The sequence below is a fragment of the Vigna unguiculata genome, unplaced genomic scaffold, assembly GCF_037176805.1.
Source record: "Vigna unguiculata cultivar grain cowpea cultivar isolate G323 ecotype 2 unplaced genomic scaffold, ASM3717680v1 ptg000375l, whole genome shotgun sequence".
Taxonomy (NCBI): Eukaryota; Viridiplantae; Streptophyta; class Magnoliopsida; order Fabales; family Fabaceae; genus Vigna; species Vigna unguiculata.
Genome location: NW_028197010.1, coordinates 1 through 12,500, shown reverse-complemented (window position 1 = coordinate 12,500; position 12,500 = coordinate 1). Strand labels below are relative to the sequence as shown.

The 12,500-nt window shown below is 33.5% G+C and overlaps 4 non-coding genes across 4 annotated transcripts; 3 read left to right on the top strand and 1 right to left on the bottom strand.

Annotated features, from left to right (window-relative positions):
• Positions 1-876: 876 nt before the first annotated feature.
• On the top strand, positions 877-947 carry TRNAG-GCC (transfer RNA glycine (anticodon GCC)). The gene has a single exon. It is a non-coding gene; the product is annotated as a tRNA-Gly (tRNA).
• Positions 948-9,170: 8,223 nt separating this feature from the next.
• Positions 9,171-9,258, top strand: TRNAS-GGA (transfer RNA serine (anticodon GGA)). The gene has a single exon. It is a non-coding gene; the product is annotated as a tRNA-Ser (tRNA).
• Positions 9,259-10,363: 1,105 nt separating this feature from the next.
• On the bottom strand, positions 10,364-10,436 carry TRNAT-UGU (transfer RNA threonine (anticodon UGU)). Its single transcript has one exon. It is a non-coding gene; the product is annotated as a tRNA-Thr (tRNA).
• A 1,836-nt stretch (positions 10,437-12,272) lies between these two features.
• TRNAF-GAA (transfer RNA phenylalanine (anticodon GAA)) lies at positions 12,273-12,345 on the top strand. Its single transcript has one exon. It is a non-coding gene; the product is annotated as a tRNA-Phe (tRNA).
• Positions 12,346-12,500: the final 155 nt, after the last annotated feature.

Sequence of the window (12,500 nt, the reverse complement as noted above, 5' to 3'; positions counted from 1 at the left end):
TTGGTAAATTGGAGGATTAGAAACATGACTATTGCTTTCCAATTAGCTGTTTTTGCATTAATTGCTATTTCATTTATTTTATTGATTAGTGTACCTGTTGTATTTGCTTCTCCTGAAGGTTGGTCAAATAACAAAAATGTTCTATTTTCCGGTACATCATTATGGATTGGATTAGTGTTTCTAGTGGGTATTCTTAATTCTCTCATTTCTTGAAGTTCTTTTTATTCTAGATTAAAAATGAAATGACCCCTCCCTCAGAATTCTTTCGGATTGTCAGCCATAAAGGGAATAGATCAGTTCCTAAAAAAAAAAAAGAAAACTATAACACATTACATTCTAAGGGGGAGTAAACTTCTTCTATTGGAAAAATCTTATATCTTATACTTATATGGTGGTACATTGTGAAACTAAAAGAAATAAAATAGAAAAAATGAACTATAAAAATTTGAATTTCATTTGAATATTCTATTCATATTAATATGATATGAATAGAATATTCAAATGAAATACTATAAATCTATTTATACGTCGTCTAGTATTTAATAATATAGAATATCTATCTGTATCTCTATATAGATAAATATAATTTTTTATTAATAGGAACTTACTTTTTTAAGAAAAAAGTAAATCAAAATATTCGATAGAATGATAATTTCAATTCAATTATATAGATATATAGAAAAAAACCATATATAATAATAGAAATGTAATAATAGAAATGGGAATTCTTGATAAAAATGAATAGTAATAGAAAATATTTTATTTGGGAGACAATATCTATTATCTAAATTTCTTTTTCATTATCCCTATATCCCTATATAGAATATCAGGCCCATCTCTGTATAAATAGAATCGCATATCAAGTACAATGAAAACGCGGATATAGTCGAATGGTAAAATTTCTCTTTGCCAAGGAGAAGACGCGGGTTCGATTCCCGCTATCCGCCCTATGTATTTAATAGTCATAGTATGAAAAATGCCATAGAATTTACTGCGTATAATGCCCTTCTTCTTGAAACCTTGTTTTTTTATCAAATTCAAAAAGTTGCGGAGACGGGATTTGAACCCGTAACCTCAAGGTTATGAGCCTTGCGAGCTACCAAGTTGCTCTACTCCGCGATAAAGAAAAGAATTGATAACTAATGAACAAAAACAAAGATGGAATGCGTCCCTTTACCATATCTATATAAATAGAATAAACCATTTATACATAACGGTAAAGGGACCCTCCTATGATCGCTGATAATAAAATGAAAAAAATGAAGATAATTGGAAATCCTTACCAACTGGATCTTGTTGCACCCGGCAAGAAACATGCATGAACCATTTCCCGAAGTATGTGTCCAGATAATCCAAAGTCTCGATAATTAGCTCTCGGTCTTCCGGTCGAAAAACAACGTCGATGAAGACGTATAGGTGCACTATTACGCGGTAGTGATTCTAATTTTCCATGAATTTCCCATTTCTCACTTAACGACGGAACTTTGCTTATTTCTTTTTTTGAGGATCGGCGAATCAAATGATATTTCTGTTCCAATTTTTGTCTCTTCTTTTCCCTCTGAATAACACTTTTCCTTGCCATAATGGTTAATTTGCTATTAGCATCAATGATAGAAGTCGGATCCTAGATGTATAAGTGGCTTCTCTTCCCTATAGAAGGAAATGAGATTCTTGCCAGATATATATAATAAAGAATTCAATTAACCGAATTTGCCCGATGTAGAGGCAATTAAGAAGGCTGCATAAGTAAATATATAACCTACGGAAAAGTGGGCTAGTCCAACCAATCTTGCTTGCACAATGGAAAGAGCCACTGGTTTATCTCTCCATCGAATCAAATTAGCCAAAGGTGTACGTTCATGAGCCCATGCCAAAGTTTCAATCAATTCCTGCCAATATCCGCGCCAAGAAATTAAGAACATAAATCCAGTAGCCCAAACAAGATGTCCAAACAAGAACATCCATGCCCAGACTGATAAACTATTCATACCAAAAGGGTTATATCCATTGATAAGTTGTGAAGAGTTCAACCATAGATAATCTCTTAACCATCCCATCAAATAGGTAGAAGATTCATTAAACTGTGAAATATTACCCTGCCATAGTGTAATGTGTTTCCAATGCCAATAAAAAGTAACCCATCCAATGGTATTTAACATCCAGAAAACTGCCAAATAAAATGCGTCCCAAGCGGAAATATCACAAGTTCCGCCTCGTCCCGGGCCATCACAAGGAAAACTATAACCAAAATCTTTTTTATCAGGCATTAACTTAGAACCACGCGCATCCAAAGCACCTTTTACTAAAATCAAAGTAGTTGTATGTAAACCAAGAGCAATAGCATGATGAACCAAGAAGTCTCCAGGCCCTATTGTTAAGAATAGAGAATTACTATTCTCATTTACAGCGTTTAACCAACCAGGCAACCATATGCTTCGTCCCGCATTGAACGCCGGACTGTTCGTTGAAGATAAAAGTATATCGAACCCATAGGAAGTTTTACCATGAGCAGATTGTATCCATTGGGCAAATATAGGTTCAATCAAAATTTGTTTCTCCGGAGTACCAAAAGCAAGCATGACATCGTTATGGACATAAAGTCCCAGAGTATGGAACCCCAGAAAGAGGCTAGCCCAACTTAAGTGGGATATGATAGCTTCTTTATGGTCTAACATTCTTGCCAAGACATTATCTTGATTCTGCTCTGGATTATAATCTCTAATAAAAAAGATAGCTCCATGAGCAAAAGCCCCTGTCATAATGAAGCCTGCTATATATTGATGATGAGTATATAAGGCAGCTTGAGTAGTAAAGTCTTGCGCTATAAACGCATAAGCAGGTAAAGAGTACATGTGTTGTGCTACCAAGGAAGTAATAACCCCTAAAGAGGCTAGAGCAAGACCTAATTGAAAATGAATTGAATTATTGATTGTATCATAAAGACCCTTATGCCCACGCCCCAATCTACCCCCCGGAGGAGTATGTGCTTCTAAAAGATCTTTAATACTGTGACCAATCCCGAAATTAGTTCTATACATATGGCCAGCAACTAGAAAAATAAACGCAATAGCCAAATGATGGTGTGCAATATCAGTTAACCATAAACTTTGAGTTTGCGGATGAAATCCTCCGAGAAGTGTTAGAATAGCAGTTCCTGCTCCTTGAGGGGTACCAAATATATGATTATTGGAATCTGGGTTTTGAGCATAAAGATTCCACTGACCTGTAAAAAATGGACCTAATCCCTCGGGGTGCGGCAAGATATCTAATAAATTGTTCCATCGAACGGATTCCCCCCTGGACCCCGGAATAGCAACATGAACTAAATGCCCTGTCCAAGCCAAGGAACATACTCCGAATAGTCCTGACAAATGATGATTGAGGCGGGATTCGGCATTTTTAAACCACGAAACACTCGGTTTCCATTTTGGTTGTAGGTGTAACCAACCTGCTATTAAAGATATAATAGAAAGTATTAATAGAAAAATAGCTCCAGTATAAAGATCCCCATTAGTACGTAAACCGATTGTATACCACCACTGATAAACACCAGAATAGGCTATATTAACAGGACCTAGAGCACCCCCTCGAGTAAAAGCTTCTACAGCTGGTTGACCAAAATGAGGATCCCAAATTGCATGAGCAATAGGTCTTACATGTAAAGGATCCTGTACCCATGTCTCAAAATTACCTTGCCAAGCTACATGAAAGAGATTCCCGGAAGTCCACAGAAAAATGATTGCTAATTGCCCGAAATGAGAAGCAAAAATATTCTGATAAAGACGTTCCTCAGTAATATCATCATGACTTTCGAAGTCATGTGCGGTAGCAATACCAAACCAAATACGACGAGTAGTGGGGTCTTGAGCTAAGCCTTGACTAAAGCTTGGAAATCTTAATGCCATAATGATTTTCAAATCCTCCTAGCTATTATCCTACTGCAATAATTCTTGCTAAGAAGAATGCCCATGTTGTGGCAATTCCACCTAGAAGGTAATGTGTTACTCCTACAGCACGTCCTTGTACAATGCTCAAGGCTCTGGGCTGAGTAGCAGGAGCAACTTTTAATTTATTATGAGCCCAAACAATGGATTCAATAAGTTCTTGCCAATAACCACGCCCGCTGAATAGAAACATTAAACTAAAAGCCCATACAAAATGTGCACCCAAGAAAAAAAGACCATATGCAGATAATGAAGAACCATAAGACTGAATTACCTGGGATGCCTGCGCCCATAAGAAATCACGAAGCCACCCATTAATGGTAATGGAACTCTGCGCAAAATTTCCTCCTGTGATATGAGTTACTATCCCTTGATCACTTATACTACCCCAAACATCTGACTGCATTTTCCAACTGAAATGGAATATAACTACGGAAATTGAATTGTACATCCAAAATAGTCCTAAGAAGACATGATCCCAAGCGGATACTTGGCATGTCCCCCCTCTTCCAGGTCCATCACAAGGGAAACGAAAACCTAGATTTGCTTTATCCGGTATCAATCGTGAACTACGAGCAAATAGAACACCCTTTAAGAGTATCAATACTGTTACATGAATTGTAAATGCATGAATATGATGGACCAAAAAATCCGCAGTTCCTAAAGGAATAGGTAACAAAGCAACTTTACCGCCCACTGCTACTAAATTTTCACCTCCCCAAGTCAAACTGGTACTTGTTGCTGCACCTGGGGCTGTTGTGCCAGGTGCTAAAGCGTGGGTATTTTGTATCCATTGAGCAAAGATCGGCTGTAATTGTATAGCAGTATCTGAAAACATATCTTGAGGGCGCCCTAATGCGCTCATGGTATCATTATGAATATACAAACCAAAACTGTGAAAACCTAAAAAGATACATACCCAGTTAAGATGTGATATGATTGAATCACGATGTCTAAGGACACGATCTAATAGATCGTTGTATCGAATAGTCGGATCATAATCTCTTACCATAAAAATCGCTGCATGCGCAGCAGCACCGACTATGAGAAATCCACCAATCCACATGTGATGTGTAAACAATGACAGTTGTGTACCATAGTCAGTAGCTAGGTATGGATAAGGAGGCATAGAATACATATGGTGAGCTACAACAATGGTCAAAGAGCCTAACATAGCTAGATTAATAGATAATTGAGCATGCCATGACGTTGTTAGAATCTCATATATACCTTTATGACCCTGGCCTGTAAATGGACCTTTATGTGCCTCTAAAATGTCTTTTATATTGTGACCAATACCCCAGTTGGTCCTATACATGTGACCCGCTATCAAGAAAAGAATTGCAATAGCTAAATGATGGTGTATAATATCGGTCAGCCATAAACCTCCAGTTACTGGATCTAATCCTCCACGAAAAGTAAGAAATTCTCCGTATTTTGACCAATTCAAGGTAAAAAATGGGGTTGCTCCCTCGGAAAAACTCGGATAAAGTTGAGCCAAAAGATCCCGATTTAGGATAAATTCATGAGGAAGTGGTATCTCTTTGGGATCTACTGCAGCATTTAGAAATTGGTTAATCGGTAAAGATACATGTATTTGATGTCCTGCCCAAGAAAGAGACCCCAACCCTAGGAGCCCTGTCAAATGGTGATTCAACATAGATTCTACATCTTGGAACCAAGCCAATTTTGGAGCAGCTTTGTGATAATGAAACCAACCAGCAAAAAGCATTAAGGCTGCAAAGACCAATGCACCAATTGCAGTACAATAGAGTTGTAATTCATTAGTTATTCCAGATGCTCTCCAAATCTGAAAAAAACCAGAGGTTATTTGTATTCCTCGGAACCCCCCCCCTACATCACCATTCAATATTTCTTGACCCACTATTGGCCAAACCACCTGAGCACTAGGCCTAATGTGAGTAGGATCACTTAACCATGCCTCATAATTGGAAAAACGAGCACCATGAAAATACATGCCACTCAGCCAAAGAAAGATGATAGAGAGTTGGCCAAAATGCGCACTAAAAACTTTTCGGGAAATCTCCTCTAAATCATTAGTATGGCTATCAAAATCATGAGCGTCAGCATGTAGGTTCCAGATCCAAGTAGTAGTATCTGGTCCCTTAGCTATTGTTCTTGAGAAATGACCAGGTTTTGCCCATTCCTCAAAAGAAGTTTTTATAGGATCCCTATCTACCAAAATTTTAACTTCTGGTTCCGGTGAACGAATAATCATTGAGTCCTCCTCTTTCCAGACAACACATACAAAGAGACCTGCCAACATAAAACAGAATTAGTGAACTTATTAGAGATGTTTCTATTGAGTTTTGTTCTCTCCTATCTCTCATGTATTGGATATCTTAGTAAATTTCATTTCTTTAGTTTTTCACTAGAACAATTATGATCTCGAAGTCAATTCGGGGCAAGTGTTCGAATCTATTATGACATAAGAGTGAGGCGCTCAACGGACCTATTTTAATCTTCTAAGACCTTTTTGGGAACTCTGAATGGAAGTTCAATAATTTTTCGTGCAGCCTAATCAAATGTATTCAGATTTTATTCTAATTCTATTCCTTAGATTTTATTTTTTTTTTTAGATAAAGTATAAGTATGTACTCTATTTCAAATTGAGCAGGCATTAGCATTCATTATTAGGCAATATACCTATATTTTATTTCTTTTTTTGAAGGTCTCTTTTCTTAATTTGATTGAATATTAGTTTAAATAACAGAAAAAAGGAGAAAATTATCTACTGTATCCACATCTCGTTTATTTCTATGAAATACTAGACAAAATCGAACAAAATTAGAAGGGATATATTTAAATTATGTGATTGGTCGTTCCTATAGAAATGATTTTTGAATTTGATAGGGACAAGAAACAAGAATTTATAACAATATATATTTATCTATCTATATCTTTATATAGATAGATAAATATATAAGAAAAAAAAGAAACAGAGTGTTCTTATTCAAAACGCCCTGTGATCTTCAACCAATTCTGTGCTGCAATATAATTACCGGGGGTGAGAGCTATAGCTTGTTTCCAATATTCAGCGGCTTGATTAAACCAAGACTCCGCAACTTCTGAGTCTCCCTGCCGAATGGCCTGTTCTCCTCGGTCGAAATAGGTGAGTCAATTCCTTTCCTTAGAACCGTACTTGAGAATTTCCTGACTCATACGGCTCAGTAGTCAATTCTTTTTTTGTTCTATTATCTTGAAGTTAACTAAAAGAAAAAAAGAAATTATTAATATGAGTTTCAAACTTTCATTTTTACTAATAAATAAAGAATTTCAAAGAATTTCATCTTTTTTTTTAGTTTTATCTTTTCTCCTACCTTCAGAAAAGGGAATCAAGCATTGGCATTAACGCCCTAATTCTAATTTTCTGAAAGGTAACTATCTCGATTTTATATATCATATACAAAAATATATGATAGATTCATTTCTATAGAATCTTGGTAAAAGTTTTTTCTTTCTTATCTTATAAGTTCTTATAAGTAAAGAGAAAATACTTTCTATCTTTGGGATTTGATACTACACCGCTGCTCAAAATACCAGGGGATCCTTTTTATTACATAAGTGGATTCCTGACTTCTTTATTTATCATGAGATAAGGAAGCAGTTTTTATTATATCGATTGAAAACCGTGTTAATTGATCCTTACGATGCTTCCTTTATCAATTAGATCTTTTATCCATAGAAAAAGAGGGTATCTAGACATATCGATTTCTTCATATTTTTACTTCTATGAAGTTTCTTTGCTACAGCTGATAAAAATCGTTGTTTTGAACGATATATATATGTAGAAAGCCTTTCTTATTTATAATTATTTATATTTCTATATTTCTTATATTAAAATTTGTGGATTTGCTTGTTCTTTTCTTTTTTCTTTCTATAGTGGAGATAGTCGCACGTAATGACAGATCACGGCCATATTATTAAAAGCTTGGGGTAAAAATGGGTTTCGTTCGAGCGCCCGAAAATAATATTCCAAAGCTTTAGTATGTTCTCCGTTACTTGTGTGAATAAGGCCTATGTTATAAAGTATATAACTTCGATCATAGGGATCAATTTCCAGTCGCATAGCCTCATAATAATTCTGTAAAGCTTCTGCATAATTTCCTTCAGATTGAGCTGACATCCGTTACGGTCGTCATTCGGTTCAAAGAATCTCCGCTCCAGAACTGTACGTGAGATTTTCATCTCATACGGCTCCCCCCTTATGTGTGTAATGAGAAAAATCCATCAAATCAAAAAATATTCCAGTATTCTCATTCTCAACTGAACAGAGCTAGTGTTTTTACAATAAATCTCTAGCCAACCTTCCTGTCAAAAATTATTTCTTAACATTAAGTATGTAGGTACTTGATAAAAAAAAATAAGAACTTCAACAATTTCTTTGTCCTCTACGCTGCTTAATTTCCTGGAATTAGTCACCTCAATAATCTTCGATGGTTCTATGGGTATCCAAAATATGAACGAGATGGATATTTATTGTCCCAACCATTCCTGTTAGTCCCAATCTCGATAAGCCATGGATATAGATAGATACAAAGTTTTCGTGTCCTTGATTCCCAAGCGTAGTGCTTCTTTCCCAATGTTGCCTATCAGTACTAGTAATTTGGGGTTGACCTAACCCCATAAGTATAGGTATAACCTTTCGCTTAATACTAGAAACCTAAAATTCAAGCATATAAGGCTTCATTAATCGAGGATACACGACAGAAGGAATTAATCCTTTTATTTACAAATTTCACCTTCAACACGCGTGGGGTTTTTCCATTCCATTTTTTTTTGACCGAAATCGGTCAAAAAAAATGGAATCAAATCACACCATCTCTGTAATAAGTGAATGCCCTTTTTTCTCCTGAAGTTGTCGGAATTATTCGTAATAAGATATTGGCTACAATTGAAAAGGTCTTATCTATAAAATTTTCATTTATCCGAGATCTAGGCATAGGTAGAAATCCATTCTATAATTTAATTAATCATGGTGTGAGAAATCAATCCCACAAATAAAGGAATTGTATAATTATAATACAGTGCGAAATAACGTAAAAATGAACTCATCAATCAAATTTGTTTATCCTAAGACCTTGTAGGAGGTTTTTTTTTAATTTTACTTTGTATTTTTATAGTTTGAATAGGTTTTATGCATTTATGAAAAATAGGATTGATTCACTATTCAACATTCAACCGGTTTCTGGGCATCATTATATAGGAGAGATGGCCGAGTGGTTCAAGGCGTAGCATTGGAACTGCTATGTAGGCTTTTTGTTTACCGGGGGTTCGAATCCCTCTCTTTCCGAATCTTTACCAAATTCATCAATATTACTCATCCCAATGCATACCATTATTTCATATTTCAAATTTGTTTGTTGATATGGACAACTTTATATTCCTCATTTTTCGGTAATACAAAAAATAGTGGATAACGGGTGGGCAAGGAATAAAAATTTTCGCATATCCATGTCTATGATATATGAATAGCAGAAAATCCTTGTAAAAAAAACTCTTGTTATTTTAGTTAAGTTTAAGTTTGACGAGAATAATATTCTACAACCAGTAATTCATTTATTTTCAAACCAACCCATTTATTATCTATTATTTGATTAATTAAACCTTTATATTGGAAAGGGTGAACAGTCAAATGATTTGGCAATTTCTCATGGGGGGCTGAATCAAAATAATTTTGAATAAGAGTTTTAGATTTTTGTTCATCCTTTGCTGTAATAATATCTTGAGGTTTACAACGATAACTTGGTATATCCACTATACGACCATTAACTAAAACATGTCTATGGTTTATAAATTGGCGGGCTTGAGGAATAGTCGCAGCCATACCCAATCGAAAAAGTATGTTATCCAAGCGCATTTCAAGTAGTTGTAATAAAACCTGACCAGTTGATCCTTTAGCTTTTCCGGAGATACGAACGTATTTAAGCAATTGTCGTTCTGTAAGACCATAATGAAAACGCAATTTTTGTTTTTCTTCTAAACGAATACGATATTGAGATTTTTTACTGAAGCGCAATTGATTTCGAAATTCGTTTTTGACTGTTGGCCTTTTACTAGTAAGTCCTGGTAAATATCCTAGACGACGTATTTTTTTGAAACGAGGTCCTCTGTAACGTGACATAAAAACTCCTTTTTTAAAATGAAAAATCTTATAAATCGAAATGAAAACTAAACGAAATGAAAAATATTATAGAATTCTAAATGAAGCGAAATCTACTAAAGTTTTATAGTACAAAGAAGAATTAGATGAATTTTATCAATATCCGAATTTATTGTATATAAAAGAATACAAAAAAGTAGGTTAATTTCTTGATTTCTTCCGCAGAGATCGAACTCTCCCAATTTTTTATTTCTAAAAAAGATATTATCAATTATGTAAAAAACAAATAGAGAAAAGCCGGTTATCGGATTCGAACCGATGACCATCGCATTACAAATGCGATGCTCTAACCTCTGAGCTAAACCGGCTAATGTAAACGAAATATACATATGCAGAAGAATTGAATGGGATCTTAGTTATCAATTTTTAGTTATTTATAACAAAATTCAAATTAATACAAACATCAAAAATAGAGAAAGAAAATATAGAAAATCAAACCCAATTTTTATTATTTCTATTATTTATTTTATCTGATAACATAAAGTGCAAGATAATAATTAATATTATATTAATATAATTTATTTAATATAATTTATTTCGATCTACTATTCTAGATATATATTATTAAATTGATTTCTTTCAAAAAGATTATTTATTAGTACTTAAAGTAAATTTGAATAAATATAAATTTTAGTAAATATTTATTAAGGAATTCCATATTTCTAAGTAAATGTCTAATTCTATATTATATTCAATTAAAAGAATGGTTTTTTTTAGCCACTAGATTCGTTTTAGTTATATAAATTGTATATGAATAAATGGATTGTTTATTTTCTTTTTTTTTTTAAGCAAAAACAAAAAAAAAAAAAGAATCGACCATTCGAGTATTCTAAATTGTATGAAAAAAGAAGATAAGTAGGTACATAGAAGATAAGTAGATATGTGGTCTATATCTGTGTATATTGAATTGTTAATATATAGATATTAGAATTAGTTCTGATTCAAACAAATAAAGGTATCCAATATAGATGAAATAAAATCTATAAAATTGGAGAAAGGGGTTTTTAATATTTAATAAAATAATATGTATTTAATGAATTCAAAAGTTCCCGCATAATTCTCATAATAGAAATGAAAAAAAAAGCATTCTATTATAATCAGATTCAAATAAAAAAAAAGATGGGGATATGGCGAAATTGGTAGACGCTACGGACTTAATTGGATTGAGTTTTGGTATGGAAACTTACCAAGTAATAATTTTCAAATTCAGAGAAACCCTGGAATTCACAATGGGCAATCCTGAGCCAAATCCTGTTTTCTGAAAACAAATAAAAATTCAGAAAGTGATAATAAAAAAGGGATAGGTGCAGAGACTCTATGGAAGCTGTTCTAACAAACGAAATTGACGACTTTTTTTATTGCATTAGTAAAAGAATCCTTTCACCAAAATTACAGGAATGGATCAAAGATAAACATTTAGAAACATATATATATACTGAAATACTCTTTCAATTTGTTACTTTTTATTTTATTATTGAAGATCTATTTGTGATAAAAATATTCACAAATGAAAAATGTGAATCAAATCAATTCGAAGTTGAAGAAAAGATGGAATATTTATTGATGAAATTATTCACTTCATCATAATCGGCTAAAACCCTTGAAGAACTGATAAATCAGATGAGAATAAAGATAGAGTCCTATTCTACATGTCAATACCGACAACAATGAAATTGAAAGTAAGAGGAAAATCCGTCGACTTAAGAAATCATGAGGGTTCAAGTCCCTCTATCCCCAAAAATACTTTTTCATTTTCTAATTTTTTTCCTATATCCTCTCTATCTTGAAGTCCTTATTTATGTGTTTTATTCGATTTATTATTTCCCAACGAAATTGGAATTTTTATTTTCATCAATTTCCTATCTATCATAATTTTCTTATCTATCATAATGACAAGGGACGAGTTTTGGAATAGATATAAATATATATGTGAAACACATAGAATTTTTTTTAATCAGAAATGTATAAATTAATATCTTATTTTTTAGCAAGGAATTTTCATATGCGTAATTAACGATTAACAATAAAAAATAATTATTACTGCGGAAACTCACTTACAAACTTTTTTTTTACTTAGTTGATATAGATTCATTAACATAGATTTTAAAAATCTTTTAAAATCAAAGTATTAAGCTTCAAGAATGGTCGGGATAGCTCAGTTGGTAGAGCAGAGGACTGAAAATCCTCGTGTCACCAGTTCAAATCTGGTTCCTGACACAAGATTCATTTGTATGAGTATCTATCCCCCATATTCATTTTAATGAATATGGGGGATAGATACTCATACAAATTTGTGTTCTTCTAGATTCTGATACATAACATATTTCTTTGATCTATTTAGGTATCTGTAGATATACTTTTCCTAGATGATT